The sequence below is a fragment of the Dasypus novemcinctus genome, chromosome 4 (genome assembly GCF_030445035.2).
Source record: "Dasypus novemcinctus isolate mDasNov1 chromosome 4, mDasNov1.1.hap2, whole genome shotgun sequence".
In the NCBI taxonomy this organism is placed as follows: Eukaryota; Metazoa; Chordata; class Mammalia; order Cingulata; family Dasypodidae; genus Dasypus; species Dasypus novemcinctus.
In genome coordinates, this window is record NC_080676.1 from 12,143,559 (window position 1) to 12,161,717 (window position 18,159).

At 41.4% G+C, this 18,159-nt stretch overlaps 1 protein-coding gene across 2 annotated transcripts in view; it reads right to left on the reverse strand.

Moving 5' to 3' along the window:
* The window catches only part of SLC9A9 (solute carrier family 9 member A9), a 615,414-nt gene that overhangs the window by 296,887 nt on the left and 300,368 nt on the right, over window positions 1–18,159 (reverse strand). The gene's annotated exons all lie outside the window — the stretch shown is intronic.

Here is an 18,159-nt window from a genome sequence, read left to right on the forward strand (position 1 = left end):
TTTAAAATGAATTTTGAAATAAATTAATAAATGTTTCTATTTATTAAATATTGAATTTCTAAAATCCTCACTTTAAATTTCTAAGATGGTAAACAATGCTACATGCAATCAGTGGAACGCTGGTAAATGCTTAAACTCTCACTCCCTGGGGGGGAGGAAAAGGCCTGATTTGTACTGTTTAGTCCCACCATGTCTTGTTTCAAGCTAACATGATGTAACTGAATGTGTGGATTTGCAAAGAGATGTGTATAACTGACTCTTCTGTACTGGTTCTAGCTGATCCTAGCATACCAAACTGGCCGTAACACACATAAACAGAGGCAAGCTTTTTGGGGGTCCTCAGTAATTTTTAGTGTGTAAAGCTGTCCAGAAAACAGTGTTTAAGAACCACTGATGTACAATATAATCAGTATTTAAAAACGATGTGTGTAGGAAAAGTTCTGGAAGTCTATACACCAACCCTTAATAGAGGTTATCACTAGGGTGGGGAAATTTAAATTTTATTTGACCAAATTTTGCACTGCTTGAATTTTTATAAAAATGTATGAAACTCAAATAGAAGATTTCAAAGAATGGAAATCCATTTTAAGGGCAAGAACTTGCTCATGGAGCTCTGGGCCTTGATTTCCAAATTGATAAAATGCCTCTGGTATGGGCTGATTTGAGTAAAGGGATTCTTTTCAGCCCCCAAACACTCCAATTCATCAATATTTCCATCCATCCTGAATTACTCCTCACTTAAGTAATTACTGTAGGATACCAGGGTAGAAGGAGGACAATGAGGAGGAGGACACGGAAGGCTGAATCAAGGAGGTACAGTTGCTTAAAAGGAACCAATCAGTTTTTCACCAACTAATTATTGAACACCAATAATGAGCAAGGGACTATTCAAAGCACTGAGGACTTGTAGCAGAAGAAAAAAAAGCTATTCAAAGAAAGGCAGAAGACCCTACTGCAGCCAGAGTGCATTTAAAAAATGCAAATAGTGTGCTGCCGTGGCCCAGTTTAAACTCCTCTGTGGCTTCCCATTGCTCTTATAAAAAGACCAAATGCTCTAGCATGGACTGTGGGTGCCTACCACCATTGGCTGCTTCTGCCCACATGCCATGGCCAGCTCTCTGTGCTCTAACCACTCATGCCCTTCAGCCCTGTAGATGAACCCGGAGTTCACCTGCCATCAGGCTCTGTCTGCAAGGCCCCCGTCTTCCCAGTGCCTTTTGCCTGTTTATGCTGGAAATTCTTTGGATCTCGGCTGAAGTATCTCTTCTCAAGGTCTCCTACTCTGTCCCACCAACGAGGCACGTGTCTTTGTTTTACAACCTAGTATAACAGCCCTCTCTCCACAAGGCAGCTGTAAACTATCAGGTGAACAGCTCGTCTCTCTTCCCAGGGCCTCTGCCGTGTCTAACGGAGCCTTCTCTCTTTCCTCATGTATCTTCTTCTCTGTGTATTTACTTCCCCGGACTCCAGCTCAAAACTCCAGCCTCTCTTCTCTGACGTGTGGTTTCTCTGTGAGTTCCCTGCCCACCAAAGGGGCGGGGACACAACGTCCTACTGACGTGGTCCAATCAAAGCCTTAATCATTATTCAATCAAATATAAATGAAACCTCTGAATCCAATATAATCTAATATGCCCAGAGGAACAGACCAGTTTACAAACACAATCAGTATTTCTTTTTGGAATTCATCAATAATATCAAACCGCCATGCCCAGGGCACCACATTCCTCTCCCCTGGAGCACTCGACATGTGTGTGGGCCCCAAAGAGAGCAGAAGTTTCTCATTCATCCCTCTATGTCTAGCATGGAGAACACGGAGACCTGTTCAAAAATGTAAAACAAGCACCTATTGTGTGCCAGGCATGTTGCTGGACACTAGAACATAACTGTGACCAAACCAGAGTCCCTGCCCTCACTTGGCTGATGCTTCTTGGGTCACAGCAGTCAGTGCTTTTCTCCAAGGCACCCCAAGTGCATGAGCAGACCCCGGCGGAGAGCCCAGATCTCCAGTGCCCCGTCAATGCCCCCTGTCCGCTCTACTTGTCAGGTTCCAAGGTTGTGTGAAGACTGACCTTGAGATGCACAGGATAATTCAGTACTTGTATTCTCTCACTTCTGGGAGGCATTGTGCCAGGTGTTAATAATTCAGAAAGTCATGGATCCAGCCCTGCAGAAGATGCTTTGAATAGGAAGAACGCATTGCAATCTGGAAAAATGCAGCAAGGCTAAATAGGTAGAAGTAGTCAGATACGTGAGCACACCATATGCAGAGCACAGCAAAGCTGACCTTTGTTGTGCTACTGATGCATAACCAAGAAAAAGAAGCCCACATCTTTGAATACCATATATCTTAGAATCATTTGGAGGTAGAGAAATATTTTTTTTTAATGTATCTGGGAGAGGGAGAAAAAGAATTCAAAGCAGAGCATTATTGCAAATGTGCCTCTGTCAGGGAAAGGTCTTTGTAGCTAAAGTGAAATGACATTTCTTTGTTAATGAGGTGAACATTTGTGAAGAGCTATTATGCATATTTTTTCAAAAAATAATAATGTAGATCTCTCCTCTAATGCAAATACCTGTCTGGGTTTAGTCCACCTAACCTATTGTCTAAAATATAATGCAATTGCTACATAAGCATCTATAAATAAATTGAGTCATATCTTGCAAGTTGGAGCAATTCAGAAAGCAATGACAAAGGCTTTTCTTGTTAAAGATTTCATATGGTGAAAAGTGAGCATAATAATCACCTTGCCCAGATTTCTGTTTATTGGGAATAAAGCCCGCTTTCCACACTGAAAATAAATTCACTTAGCATGATACTTCGTAATTCAAAATCAGCTCACAGTAATATTTAAGAGACGAAAATGTTTCAGTGATCAGGTAAATCTGGAAGTCAAAGGAATAAAAAAAATTCGCACTGATTGGTGTTTTTCAAAAATTGGAAACAAATTCCAAAACAATTTGAAATGATGTGTAACTTCTGTCCAGGAGAGTAGTAAATCAAATCGTCTCTGTTCACCTAAGTCAACGTTTGAAAGGTAAAGCGTGACTTCATGAAGTAAGGCTGACTGTAAAACGTGAATGTGTATACTGTTTTTCTTAAAGCGGCCGCTGCGAAGTACGACATCCCCGTGGCACGGCACTCTCCCGGGCGCCCACTGCCTTGGGCGCCTTTCCCACACGCCCCTGAGTCGCTGCTGCCCACGGACAGGCAGTGCTGCCCTTTGGAGGCGGATGGCCTGGGGGTTCCACAGGGCAGGGTTCCGGTGCATGGTAAGCTCGCGGGCATTCAGAGACCCCAGGCCTTTCTGGTCCACAGAGCTCAGATTTAATCCCGGGCTGGGGGGTGGGAGGCGGTCTCAGAGCTGGGGGCCTGGCACCCACTGAGTGCCAGGTGCCGAGCAGCAGGGCAACTTTAAGAATTTCTTTATCCCCTGAGTGGTCGCTTAGCTTGACATTTGGAAACTGGTGGATGAGTTTCGGAGGCAGAGCACTGAGATCAGAAGAATGTATTTGGGGTAAACTCGTTTAGTTTGGCTTGAGGTTTTCTTTGAATTGCAACCCTTAGTGCAGTCATGGGGAAACTAATGGAGCACTTAACATTTTTCTTAAAAAGAAAAAAAAATGCTTAAAGAAAACAGTCACTTTTTGTGCTTTCTGGCATAAGCTGAAGCTTCTGAGGCAGCTTAAAAATCAATTTTCTTTTCAAATAAATTCCTGGGTGGAACCCTTTTTAAAAAGTGAGAGTAAAGGTAACTTTGATCACATAAATCTCTGGTGAACAATAGAAATGAAACCAGTCCTCTTTTAAAAGCAGATCTGAGGCCCAACTCCTGTAGGTTATCATTTAAATCGTAATAATCTACCACAGAAAATATTCGGGAAAGAACCAATCACTTAAAGCACTTAAAAGTGCTGAGAAGGCACTTGGTATATATATTCAAGTCAAAGTAAAATTTAGCTATTGATGAAGATACAGATTGGAGTCAGACTTAAACACAGCTTAAAACACTTTAGTGTTCTGTCATGGAAGCTGGGAAACTTTCTATATCTCAAAATCCACTAGTGTGTATCATTTCTATGCTGAAAGCTGCATAGTAAAGGCAGAAACCTGGCGTCAGGTTCTGTGCTGTCACTTTCTGCCGATGATACCTGGGTGGTATATTTTTATATCCGGTTGAACATTATCAATGAATTTACATTCCTTTTTCCCCTTAATTTGTTGAAAAACACTATATGACTTGCTTGAAATAAAGTATTGAAATATGCTTTTGGAGACAGGGGAGTTTCTTTATTATCAAGTAGTTGAATATTTCCCTTGTGTCCTTTATGAGTCTTTAGTGGACTTTTGATTTATTAAAAACGAATTTCTTTGGAGGGGAGGGATTTGGTGAGTAGAATAAGATATTCTAAAATGTAAGCTCTTGAGAATGTTGAAGAACCTAAATTTCCCAACACAAACATGTACAATATTTGCGCATAGATTGTAATTTTAAATATACATTTGATTCTTCTTTATTTCCCTATTATATATAGATCAACTACTCACTCATCCTTTTTACAGTTCTGGTAAATTATCAGAGTGTGTCTTAGACTTAGCTTTTGAGAAATAGGCATGACAAATGCTCTCCTAACTCGTACCTGATGGAGAACACTAATTGGAATCACAGTAATTCAGGAGATACCAACTCCTCAGCTGGTGAAATTAGAGATTTGATTTCAGTCTCTCAAATTTGTAGAGTTGAATCTAGGAGGATCATACTTATTGGTGCTCCTAATAATTTTAGGTGGAGAAAGAGTAGAGAAATTGTACTCTAAGAATCATCTCTAGTATAGAATATATAGGTAAGTATAGATTCAATACTTAGCATGTTTCCAAATGTATTTCATGAAATGCATCATAAGTAAACTACCACATGAGAAGAAGACTGGAAAATGAGAGCTAAGATATGGGATACTTTAATCACTAAGCAGAAATGGAAGAAAGACCGCTTGGTGATATGGGACAAAACCTAAGTCATCGGTTGTTGTCATGAGGATTAAGTACACTAATTTTGACTAACCTGCCCTGGACAGCGACTGGCTCCCTATTAGACTTTCAATCGATACTCATAAAATCTGTATTTTGCCAAGTTAAAGATTGAAGAGGTGAAACTTGATGCCCCTAAGTAACTCATCCTAATCGAATTCCCATTTTCTATGGGGTGAAACAATTTTACATGCTGTGATGCTTGCAATGAATCTGAGAACCTGAAAGTGAAACTTGCATTTGTGAGCTCTGGTAGGCGAAGGGGTCACCCTGGAAGGGGTCTGTCAATTGCTCTCTTTGGTTTGGCAGTATGGCACCTTTCTCAAATCTAAAAACGGTGGGAATACTGATTTGGGTAATACGTCCAACACTTCCCAATCTGTGAATGTATTAATAAATGCACTTATAACAAACACCCAAATCTTGATGGTTCTAGATCTTCACTTTAGTCACACAGGATATAAAATTCCTTCCATACTTTCCTCTTCTCTTCAATATTCCTGGGAATCCCCAGGGGGGACTTCATGGGTGTCCTTAACGTCCCCCCGGCTGGTGGTTCTCAAATGCCGCTGCACATCAGGACCACGTGGGGAGGTGTAAACATTCCCGCTGCCCAGGCCATGCCCATAATTAAGTCAGACTCTCTGGAGAAGGTGCTGAGCTTCAAGATGTTTAACCCCTGGGGGGCTGCGAAGTGCAGCCTGCGGTGGGAGCCAGCGCCCCAGGTCCGGCCGTGCCGGGGCCCAGACGACTTCCCTGAGACAGCCTGGCTCTGATCGGCGGCATCCAACAGCTCCACCTGCCTCAGCCCTTCCCTGTCCAGTGTCTTTCGAGATTCTCGACTGGCTACTTGTTCGGCTCATCGAGGCAGAGCTGAAGAACTACGGGAGCCCAGTGCCCACTCCCGGGTAAACAAATCGGAGCTCCCGGGCGTGCCGCCCAGGCAGCTGAGAGCTGTAAAAGCTCCTCCTGTGACTGTCCTATGCAGCCGGGGTTGAGAACAACTTCTTGAGAGCATCCCAGAGGATGGGAAGAGGGTCGCGCATACTGAGAGCCTGGAGCTCCCCTCCCTCGGGGCTGGCTGCCCGTGCTGTTACTCGATTAAGCGCGTCGAGGCTGCCTGGCACCATGCTACCGCTGCTTTAGCCCAAGCTGCTCACCGTGTGTCTCCACACTGCTGCCACAACAGTCCGGCTGCCTCGCTCCTGGGGCACCTGTGCCTTCTGCTGCTGCCACCTGGAGTTGTGTCCCTGCCTGGCTCCTGGTCTCTGTCACTTAGCTCATTCTCCAGCCACCGGACGAGCACGTCTCCTTCTTGCATCCAGTGCTTGGGGAGATGGTCCCTTAGTAGAGTTTCTTGGGCACCCACTCAAAACCTTTCAAGTTTACTGTCCAGTGTTCTAGGAAGAGAGGAGGGCTCCAGCAGAGTTCCTTGTGCTCCCAGTGAAACCCTCAAGCTTACCAGTTAGTGCTCTCCTCTGCCGAGTACAGGCACGCCAGCAGGCGGATGGGTTGGCATGGCCAGATTCATTCTCACAGCGCCCCACAAAAGGACACTGACCTTCAGTCTGGACCAAACTCCTTCCCCATTTATAATAATTTTTCTCGTAGGAGCTCATCCCTCTCTGCATTCTGACTTCCTTCCTTAACCCCCTCCTCACTCATTTGACACTGCATGTGTGAGTCCCAATTATGCATATAATTCAGGTTCCTTCCCTCGGTTGTCTGGACCTTGGGCAAATCAGGAGTCAGGGTTTGATACCTGCATTAGTGTCTGAGAACATTCTGGATCCTTTACTAAGGTGTTTTTTGCCCAGAACTTAGGGAAGATCCTTGAGGAATGTTGTTGCCTTATTCTACAGGCTGGCGTTTCTGAGTGTAGCGGCAGCCCGCCCTGACATTAGTGCTCAGTAGTGCCGGACGAAGAAGGAACACTCCCTTCTGATCAGAATGTTTTCTTTCAGGAGGAAAGATGATCTCAAGTTCTTTCAGTCTCTAATAAACTTGGATGAAGCACAAGATCCCTGTAGACCATCTACCCCAACTTGGTATACTGTAAAAGCAAGCCAAGAACCAAACAATAAACTTACACAAAGGGGAAGAACAGTGGTGTTTTTCCTAAGAGGACAGTGCTAATTCTTAATTTATGCCAAGAACGATAGAGGCAGCATCATGAAAATGAATCACTATGACAACAACCTGCAGACCACCTTTTGGGAACAGCCACACGAGGACATAAAAAGTGAAGACATAATTCCCTTGGGGCACTAGCAAAGAACCTGGGGGCTACTCACTGAACTTGACATTAACTATCCAGAACATACTATGCCATGACCTGCCCTAAGTCAGAACTCAGTATACCGAGACTCTGTTAGTTCTTGTACCATGTGCTAGCTATGAACCTGTCTCTCTGTCTTTTTATAATTGGTCAAGAGATCTTTTACTCTGGCCCTATGTTGTAGACAAGCCATACTCCTATCAGAGCAGCAACTTAGAGAAAGGAAAAGCAACTCAGAGGATGAATGAATGCTGGGGTATGAGGTCACCATTCTGGAAACCCATAGTAATACTTTCTGCAGATGTGAGTCCCAAGACCATATCTTCACAGATCTCTGAGAGAAAGAACAGTTGTGTAAATTCAGTTACCTACAATGGCTAAAAGAAGATTAGATATGTTTTTCCAACAGAAGAATTCTTTTCTTTCCAATCAGATATCTTGCCCCTCCCGTTTGCCCTTGAAATTTTAATTTGACTGGAGCAAGGCACATGATACAAAGGGAAAAGAAATATGTTGTAAAGCATAGTTTAATCAGATCTTGGAACCAGTGGAAAAATACATCAGAAATAGCTTGTGAACTGGGGTGTTCACTGTTAAAACAGGTCCATTTTAATATATTCTCCTCTCCCTCAATAACAGATTGGTCACTGCGGGCTCCAGGAAGGCTCTTTCCCAATGCATTCCAGAATGACTGTGTTAAGTAACTTTCTTAAAACCAAAAAAAAAAAAAAATTCTTATTTTCATTTATTAGATTTCTCTTTCAGGTACTCTGAGTAGAGTTCTATATCCTATCTCCACTGATTAGATTTTTTGGATTTTTGAGCTATGCCTCCAGAAGCAATTCAATTTCTCTTCTGAAGCTATTGCACACAGACTTAACATTTTATTAAATCCATTTGCTGCATCTTTTAAGATCATCAAGAAAATGACATCCTTAAATTTGGCAACATTCTTTAACAAACACACACTCGGGCACACATATTCAGCCTTGATGTTTTATGTGCTGCATCAATAAAATTTAATTAAAATGAGTAGAAAAACTACAGCAATTTCCACTTGTCATCCCAAAATGCCATTTTGGGACTGAAAGCCTTCATACCTGCACCTATCAAACAGGGTGATAAAATGTAATGGGCTATTAAAGGGGGTCATGCCATTGCCATCTTTAGAAAATTTAAGGTAATAATGGGCAACCATCTGTCTTGAATGTCATTAAAGCAGGGACCAGGCCAGCTGATCTCTTAAATCTTATTCAGATAAATTTTTACATTATGCATTGAATCAGACCCATACGTAGGTGGCCATGTATAATAAACATTTCTATGCTGATGTCCATTAAATGGTAGTATTTTTGGATTTCTAAAAGTGAAATAAATGAGAAAGCAATCAAGCAAGAAAGGAGGGAAGGCAGAAAGAAAACTGTCTCTTTCAGGAGCTGAAGGATCTATGTAGTGAAATAGAATACAAAGCCATTTTTTTCTGGCAAAATGCAATAAAGAAAATTAAATTTTAGAAAAATCTGAAAGAGTTAATATACTTTCTTGGGGTCTTAGAAGATGAAAAAGAAAAATCAAGAGAAGGCTTCATAATTTTTTCTTGGAAGAAATTTAAAGGTGAATTAACATGGGCCACAAAGAAAGTATTTCCTACTGGATAGAGATGAAGACGGACCTGAGAGGTGACTCTGCTGCAGAGTCTCTTATGATGGCATGAAGAGGAAGAAAAGGAAAAACAGCAACACCCAGTTACTCTTAGCTACACAAAACATTTGTGAATCCTAAACAAAGAGAAAGCTAACAGTGGCAAAATGCAGTAAAAAATCTGGCATGAGGTAAAGAGCTGAATGGGACAGAAGATGAGATTGCACCAATGCTTTGGTGCAAAAAGAAAAGGCATTCTAGACTCTACCTGCAAAGGCTCTGCCTGGTCACTTTTAAGGGTGAGAAAATAAAGGAACAGTAAAGGAAGGAGAGTGGTGAAGAATGGGGACAGGGGGTGGTGGGCTCCCATAAGAAAGAATGTGGAAAAAGAAAAGAAGCCCAAGGAGAGGACAAAGAATGGATTAGTGATAAAAGGAAAGAGTTAGAGAAAACAGTAGAAGAATGGCTAAATACACCCAAGTGCACTTTCTTAAAATAATCACTATAATATGTCTAGTTCCAGAAAGTTTCATAAAGTGAAAAAGGAGAAAAATAGATAAATATCATTTTCTACAAGTTAAGACCCAGAATCAGAGACATGAAAAAGATGTTAAAAAAATAACTGGTCATGATGCAGAACTCTATTCTTTGTGTGACCTTGGATGCATTTTTTAACTTCTCTAAGACTTGTAAAATCTGAATAATAATAGTATCTACCTCATGGATTTTTTTGGTGACTATTAACTGGGATAATTTATGGGAAACATATATTTATAGTGCATGGCACAATATTGTGTCAGCAATTGTTATTATTGTCACTTTAAAAATATCTGGATATAATGGATAGTTTACTAGGAAAGTATATACAGCCAGAATTGACTGAAGAAGTAGAAAACCTGTTCAATCATGAAAAGAATTGAAACCATTATCAAAGAATTACACCCAAAAACGGCATCAGGCACCATGGTTGTCTTAAAATATGTCCACAAATTCTTTGATAGCCCTCCCTTCGGGAGGTGGAGCTTAATTCCCCTTCCATTGAATGTGGACTGGTCTTAGTGACGCGCCGCTAACAAACAAAACACAGTAGAAGTGACAGCATGTGATTTCAGAGATGAGTTTATAACAGGTATTGCTACTTTCTTCTGGCTCTCTCTGTGTTTGGAATCCCTTGCTCTTGGGGAAGTCAGACACCCAAGCAGCCTCATGGAGAAGGACATGTGTGAGGAACTGAGGCCTCCTGCCAACAGCCATGTGAGGGAGTCATCTTGGAAGTGACCCTCCAGCCTCCAGTGTGAAGAGACTGATGCTCCAGCCAAGAATTTGTCTGCAACCTCATGAGAGACCTGATCCAGAAGCAAACAAACAACAACAAGGACAAAAAAACAAAACAAAACAAAACTAGCTAGGCTGATGTTCCTAGATTCTCTGGCCTTGTGAAATGGTGAAATAATAAAAGTTTGTTATTTTAAACTGCTAAGCTTTGGGGCAATTTTTGCTACACAGCAATAGGCAACTAATACACCAAATGTTGCTCTGAGACGTGGGAACTGGGTATTTTTAGTTGGCAGTGCATATCCCTGGAGCATTGATCTACGTCTAAATTGGCCTCTGGATTGAAGAACTGACTCTACTCCTCCAGGCAAGTCATTGAAATTTCTTGGGCGTGGGTTTCTGCCAGTAAAATTCTGGGTTTAGAAATTTATCTCTGTAGTCCCACCTAGCCCTGAACTTTTTCCAGTTTATGGCTTGAAATTCTCAACTGCTATTATATGCCATGATAGACAAACACAGATGTGTGTTTAAGAGAGCAGCATAAATTTAATCGAGACGTTATAGTCCACCTGTAGCTTTGGCAGGGAAAGAACTTTACATGAAAGTTTCAAGGGGAAGTGCAGTTCATATCTTACCTATCTTTATTTTTCCCTGAGCCAGGCATTGGCATATAGGGGGTATCCAATACTGAGAGTGCTGAATAGTCATCTGTGGTCCCCACAATGAGGCAAGTTGGTTGTGCAGTAAGGCTTCTTGACTAGGGGTTCACAGACAATAATTCTTTCTGAGCACAGAAAGTACAGGGTGTTCTTGCCTTGATGTGCGAACTCCACTCTCATTAGCATTTAAAAGGGAATACTTATTAGCTGAACTACTAAATGTCCTTTATACAATATAATGAGGTTCATTGAAAAGAATCACCAGCTTAGCTAAGGAGAAATTTAAACACTTTGCCATCATTTATAAATTCAACCCTTTCTAGGATAGTATTTTTAAAGGTACTTTGAATGAAGGGAAGAAGAAAAGTGGTCGAAATCTTCACAAAAGAAATGTAATTAGAGTTTATAAAAAAAAAAAAAAGGCCATTCTATGCTTCATGAAGATATCTTTGATCTTATTTCTCAGAAGCCAGGGAGGCAGGGGCATTGTTGTCCATGATATTTTCACTCCACTGTACTTTGGAACAAGTAACTGGGATGGAATGTGCCTGCTTTTGTTAAAAATGATGGAGAAAAAATGCACAAAATCATAATCAAAAACTACTGTAATGCAAATCAATAAAGCAGAGACACCCTGCAGGAAGCTCACACAAGAAATGTACTACTTGATATTTCTTTCACTTCTCGGGGTTATCTTAGACATTTGCCTTATACATCCAACTTATTAAATTTAAATTAATGCACCATATCAGAGTTAAATAAGACCATTAATTAGCATATATTGTTTCCCTCTCTATTTTTTAAATCTTGGAATGTTAATGACCATAATTCATTCATTCATTCATTTATTTATTAATTCAGCAAGAATTTATTGTGCTCCTAAATTCAAGTCAAAACCAAATGGTAAATTTCCATAAACTTTTCGTATAGATTGCAACATCCTTAGTGAGTAGGCAGGACAAACTATGCCTAGAGCCTCGGTAGGTTGAGATAAATTTAGATGTTAGATACGTAAGTACTTTATCAAAGGTAAGTGTAGTAAACAGATGGTCTCATCTCAAGCATGGAGATGGAGGGCAATTACCATGTTGGCTCATAAACTATACCTTAATCCACTGACGGAGCCAAGAATATTTCTAATTTCAAAGGATTCTTTTCCTAGTCTTTCCTCAATGAAACAAACACCATTATCTTTGTAAGACACAATGCTGATTATCATTATCACTCCTGTGCCTGAAAGTCCTAAGTGATTTTTAGCCTTACAGAATAAGTTCCTGTAAACCAAACACTATAAGACATTTGAGGGTCTACTCAAAAGCCCTGTTCCCCACATTTTCCTTCCCTCACCCACTATTTCCTGATCCCCAGCGTATACCAATATACTCCTTCCTACGTCCCCAAGCAACCCAGGCCCTGCTCACATGGAGCTACTTCTTTGTTTCTGGGACTTACAAGCTCTTCATTATGTCTATGTTTTTGCATTCTCTTCTCCCTTTGCTTTTATCCTGCACTTTTTCTGCTTGATAATCTCCCAATTATCCTTATACCCAACTCCAAAACACCCACACCCCAAGTCAGCTTGCTTCCCATGAACACCTGGCCTTGAGGAAGCAATTCATTTCTTTGGTTCCCATGGCATGTTGTGCATCCCTCTATTAACATTTGCCACATGAGGTTGCTGTCTGTGCATGTGTGTGCATGCAGGCAAGTCACATGTGCTTGTGTGTGTGCTTCTCCCATCATATTGGGAACTCCTTGAGGCCAAGAACCATGGCTTATTTGCTGTTGTCTCCTGGTTTTTGGCATGGTGCTTGCCATACAATTACTATGTTGCTTAGTACACACATGGGCCTGCTTGAACTGAGAATCTGGAAATGCCTCGGTCAGTCCTGGACAGGCTAAAGCGGTTCCTCTCCATCCCAAGGCTACAGGCAAGTTTTAGAAAAAACCACTGCAGGGCAGGGCAGGGCAGAGGGATTTCCTAAGAAGAACCACACAGCTCTGAGAGTGAACTTTTCATTCCCAGATGAACTAGGGATTCCAGTTTTTGATTGCCTCACCCTTGAATTTGATTTGACAATTAAAATGGTCTATCCAATGATACGGCCTCAAGATGAATGGCAAATTCTGACCTCTTCCCCTCATCTCCATGTATTACAGAAAGCAATCCCTGTACACCCTACCCAAGAAGGAACCAGATACATATCTTAGGCTCCATGTCAAGTCACTAGTTATTAGAGGTAGGTCATGGACTTTTAAAAGCCAGCCATTTAGTTTAGTTGTCCATTTTATAAATAAGGAAATGGAGGCACATGGGTAGATGTCAAGTGAGTTATTCAAGACCCACATTTCATAGTAGAGATGCGGGCAAAACCCAGCTTTCTGAACCCTCAGCCAAGAGATCTTTCTATCACATCATATTGCCTTTCCCACACTCAGTAGTCTTTCCCTGAATTTTCTCACAGTCATGCAAACCACATTACAATTTGGCGAACATTGTCTTTTTTTATGGGAAATTTAAATTTGGATTTGCATTGCTGCTTTTCCATTCAATGGTGATAAACACTAAAAATATCATCTGGGGGAATGGAAATAAAATAAGCATCTGGAAAGAATGTGCTGTAATGAAGATGTCATTGTTTGCCTATAAATGCTAGACAAAGAATGTGGTTTTTTAAAAAGTGAATGCATGAAAACATCTATGTCTACCTGATCCTGTATTTTAATAATACACTAAAATTCTGAGGAAGTTGGTAGCTTTTCAGAAGTGATGGAGCCAAATATAATATAAATGACCAATAACCCAAATTAGTTGAAAGCATAATATAAATAGTCAGATATTCATTCATTCATTCATTCATTCAGTCAATCATTCAAGGTTTACTGAATAAATGATGCTAACCCCCACTATTGCTACTATCCTATCAACTAATAAGATAATATTTAGTAAGAGGCAACATAATCTGAACCAGAAAGTCAGAAAATCTGCATGTGAAATTTGCTTGTTAAGACTTGATAGATCCTCTAACCCACCGTCTTCTCTTTATTGTATCATTCCCATCAGGAAATGAAAGAACTGTTACTATTTCTTCTATCTTAAAAGTAAAAAAAAAAAAATGGATATTTCCTTTGACTCCACTTTTTCTGCAGGCTACCGCCTCATTTCTCTGCTCCCCTTTACAGTAAAGCTTCTTTGAAAGATTGTCTTCCATTTCTTTCCTCACCATTATCTCTTGAATCCAGTACAACCAGGCTTTTACTCTGCCATTCCACCAATGTGGTTCTTATTAAGGTAATCAGTAGCATTTATGCTTCTCCTCTTACTTGACCTTTCAGCAGCGTTTGACACAACTCATCACTCTTCTCCTTGAGCCATGCAAGGAGGCACTCTCTTCTTTGACTTCTACTTTTCTGGGTTTCTTCTTCTTTTTTTTTTAAATTATTTATTTATTTTTAAAAATTACATTAAAAAAATATGAGGTCCCATTCAACCCCACCGCCCCCACCCCCCATTCCCCCCACAGCAACACTCTCTCCCATCATCGTGACACATCCATTGCACCTGGTAAGTACATCTCTGAGCATCACTGCACCCCTAGTCAATGGTCCACATCATAGCCCACACTCTCCCACGTTCCATCCAGTGGGCCCTGGGGGGATCTACAATGTCCCGTAATTGTCCATGAAACACCACCCAGGACAACTCCTCGTCCCGAAAACGCCTCCACATCTCATCTTTTCCTCCCATTCCCCACGGGTTTCTTCTACGTTCTGGCTACCGCCTCTCAGTCTCCTTTGCTGGTTCCTGACCTCTTAACATTGAAGTGCTGCAGGACTTCTTCTTTATCACTCCCGTAGAGATCTCATCCAGATTTAGGCTTTCAATGTAATCTCTACACTAATGACATTCCAAGTTATATTTGTAGCAAAGACCTCTCTCCTGAACTCCAGAATTCTAGGTCCAGCTGGCCATTCAACAGCTCCACTTGTTGACTAGTACATACCTTAAATGTGATGAGGCAATAGCAGGATCCTCAAGCCTTCTCCTCTTACAGTCTTCCTTGGCTAATAAATGGCATGCCCATGCTTTTAAAACTTCAGTGTTTTGTCATACCTCCCCCTAAAAATCTCTGTGTTTCCTCTCCCAGGCCCCATGGCCTGTCCCTCTTCATTATTCTGATATTATTTGATTCATTCTTCCCCAGTCATACTGGTCGCCCTGCCCAGGGCACTTCATACCTGTTGTTCCCAATACCTGGAAGCACTGCCCCAGATGTCCACAAGGCTCTTTCAAATATCACCTTCTCATTGAGGCCTGCCCTGGCCAGCCTATCTAAAATTGCAACCCTACCTGCAAAGACACACACTTCCTAGCTCCCTGCCCTGCTCTACTATCAGTCGTAAGACTTTTCATGAACACACTATATATTTTGCTTGTTTATCTTGACTACTAAAGCCTCTCTTCTAGAAATTCTTTCTTTTTCACTATTGTATCCCCAGCACCTTGGCCATGGGCTGGTACAAGGTAGTTTCACAAAAAAATATCTGTTCAATGAAGGAATGAATGAAGGTGATCAGAGCTACCTGTAAGTTAGTAGGGTAAGTAGAAAGTAGATGAGATAAGTACTTCATACATAGTAATGCACAAGGAATGTTAATTATTCACATGATCGTATATCTCCATGAGTATCTATTGGAAAGAATTTTTAACTGGGAACTGATGCAGGGAAAGAGAAATTCCAGTTAAAAGGAATGGTAAAGAAGTACTTTGCAAGTCAACCTCAGAGCAGGTGTAGACTGCAGATGGAAACACCATGGAGTTTGGTTGTGATAACCAGCTCCCAGGATCTCCTAGAGCAGGGGGTGGGGGTGGGGTGAGGGATGGGGAATGAAGGGGGTGGGAGGTAGGCTAGGACTTGTGTGAGTAGCCTCAGGGGGTCGATATGCGATTTTTGGGGTTTTTCAGGATGAGAGCTTTAGGCTACAGATGTCTGTGTGCTGATCCCTCATGCCTACCTTGGGTATCCCTGTAGGTTCTCAGTTTCTAGGACAAGAGGCAGGGCTCACAGCATCTGTCTCTCTCTAGGACTAGATGCACACAGCCTAGAGCAAGCATATCAGTCCAGGGACAGGGCTGGCACATATGTTCAGATACTCTGTAATAGGATTCTCTGCTCATCAGAGTATAAATCCACTTGGTGGGTAACAGCATCGGAGTGTCTCTATCAAGCTGCTTTGTGCCTAGCGCACAGTGATATCACGTGTCTTTCCTCAGGTTGGAACAAAATTTAATTCACCTACATCTAGAGGGGCATTATCAGTTACAAAACATATTTTAAAATGAAAATGCAATTTTCAAAAAAGGCACTCTAACTCTTGAAGCTATAAAGGATATGTAATTCTCAAAAGCTTTTGTATCCAGATGTAGCTATTTGATTACCTAGTACAGACAGTCCGTGAATAAAAATTTCTCAGTAAATCACATTTCCATTGGATTTTATAACACAAAGTTGATTTACATGGATTTTCCCCAGACTTCACTAATTGACTTCCTTTGCTCCTGTTAATCAGTCCTGGGAAGAAAGGCAAAAAGTTTGTGTAAGTTCTACCATCCCTCTTAAGAGTGTGAACATAATGTGGGAAGATGCAGATGAAGAGATTGTGTTCCCCGACCATGTGACATCACATGACGCTGCCCAAGCCTTTTCCCTTCCAGAGAGGAAACAGTTGCACCCTCTATGATATATGCCTCCATTTTCCTCTACAATTTATAATCAGTTTCCCATAGGGAATTTGAACTTTGCTGCATGCATGGCCGAGGATCCCTGACCTGTGAGGTTAATTCAAAGGTACAATCTTATTTCTTTTAAAGTGGTGATGTCAGGCTCCATATAGTAAAGTGCAGGAGTGAATATATGCATGCACATACATGCATATGTACATAAATATGTATACATGCCTTCAGGTATATATTCTTAGAAAAATAAATAGAAAAGGTCAGATTCTGATAGAAAGAAAAGGACTGAGGAAAGGGATGAGAAGGGAAAGGAAGGGAATTAAGCTCCTACCATGAACCAGGCACCAGCATAAGAAGGCAATAGAGGAAACCACGGAGATGGGGGGTGGGCGTACAATAATCTAGATGTTAAAGAAGAGAACGAACTTGTAAAAATCTCCTTCCTTAGAGGAGAGGGTTGTAAAAATGAATGCTGGCAGCCCATCAGGGAGTGCTTGTCAAGTCATTCAGAAGGAGAAGAGAAGGCTGTGGGGCACTGATTTTTGGCTTTGTCTCCCCTAGGTGCTGGGCTGCTGTCTCACCATGAGATGAGTTATCTTTGAAGTTCTTCTGAGCAGTCTAGATAGCATGAATTAAAAGTGTAAGTCTCTAGACAGGGTTCAGCTTCCCAGAATACAAATGTTCAGAGAACTGAATAAGGTCAGGAAAAACCAGTCCAAGACATATCCTTTTAAACCCTAGAAAACAGCAGTGGTTCCCATAATTAAAAGGACACTAGAAGACTATCTACTGGAGGTTTTTGGGCATTGGTATCAGGATTTATAAATATAAAGATATAGGATCTTTATATTTTCTGCAAATTGAGTGTTGTGATTCCTCTGAAGCACTGAAATGATGGACAGAAGGAAAGGGTGACCTTGTAGGGTCCCTCGGTATGTAGGAGGCAGGGTTGGGTTCAGTTAAGGATGGGACATATCAGAGAGAGATGGATGAAAGCAATGGCCATTTTGGAAATTTTTAAAGGTAAGCCATTGTATTAGGCAGCCAAAGGGGTGCTGATTGCATAATACCAGAAGCCTATTGGCTTTTATAAAGGGTATTTATTTGGGGCAGGAGCTTACAGATACCAGGCCATAAAGCATAGGTTACTTCCCTCACCATAGTCTATTTCCACATGCTGGAGCAAGATGGCTGCCAACATCTGACTCAGGTTTCCTGGGCTCCTTTCTTCCCAGGTCTTGCTTCTCTCTGGGCTCAGGGTTCCTCTCTTCCCGGGGCTTACTTCTCTTTCCTCTGTGTATTTACTTCCCAGGGCTCCTGCTTAAGACTTCAGCATCAAACTCCAACATTAAAAATACTCCAACTCTGTCCTTTGCCATGCCTTTTATTTGTGAGTCTCCACCCACCAAGAAGCGGGGACTCAACGCCCTACTGGCACAAGTAGAATCCAATATAATCTAATATGCCCAGAGGAAAAGACCAGTTTACAAACATAATCCAATATTTCTTTTTGGAATTCATCAATAATATCAAACTGCTA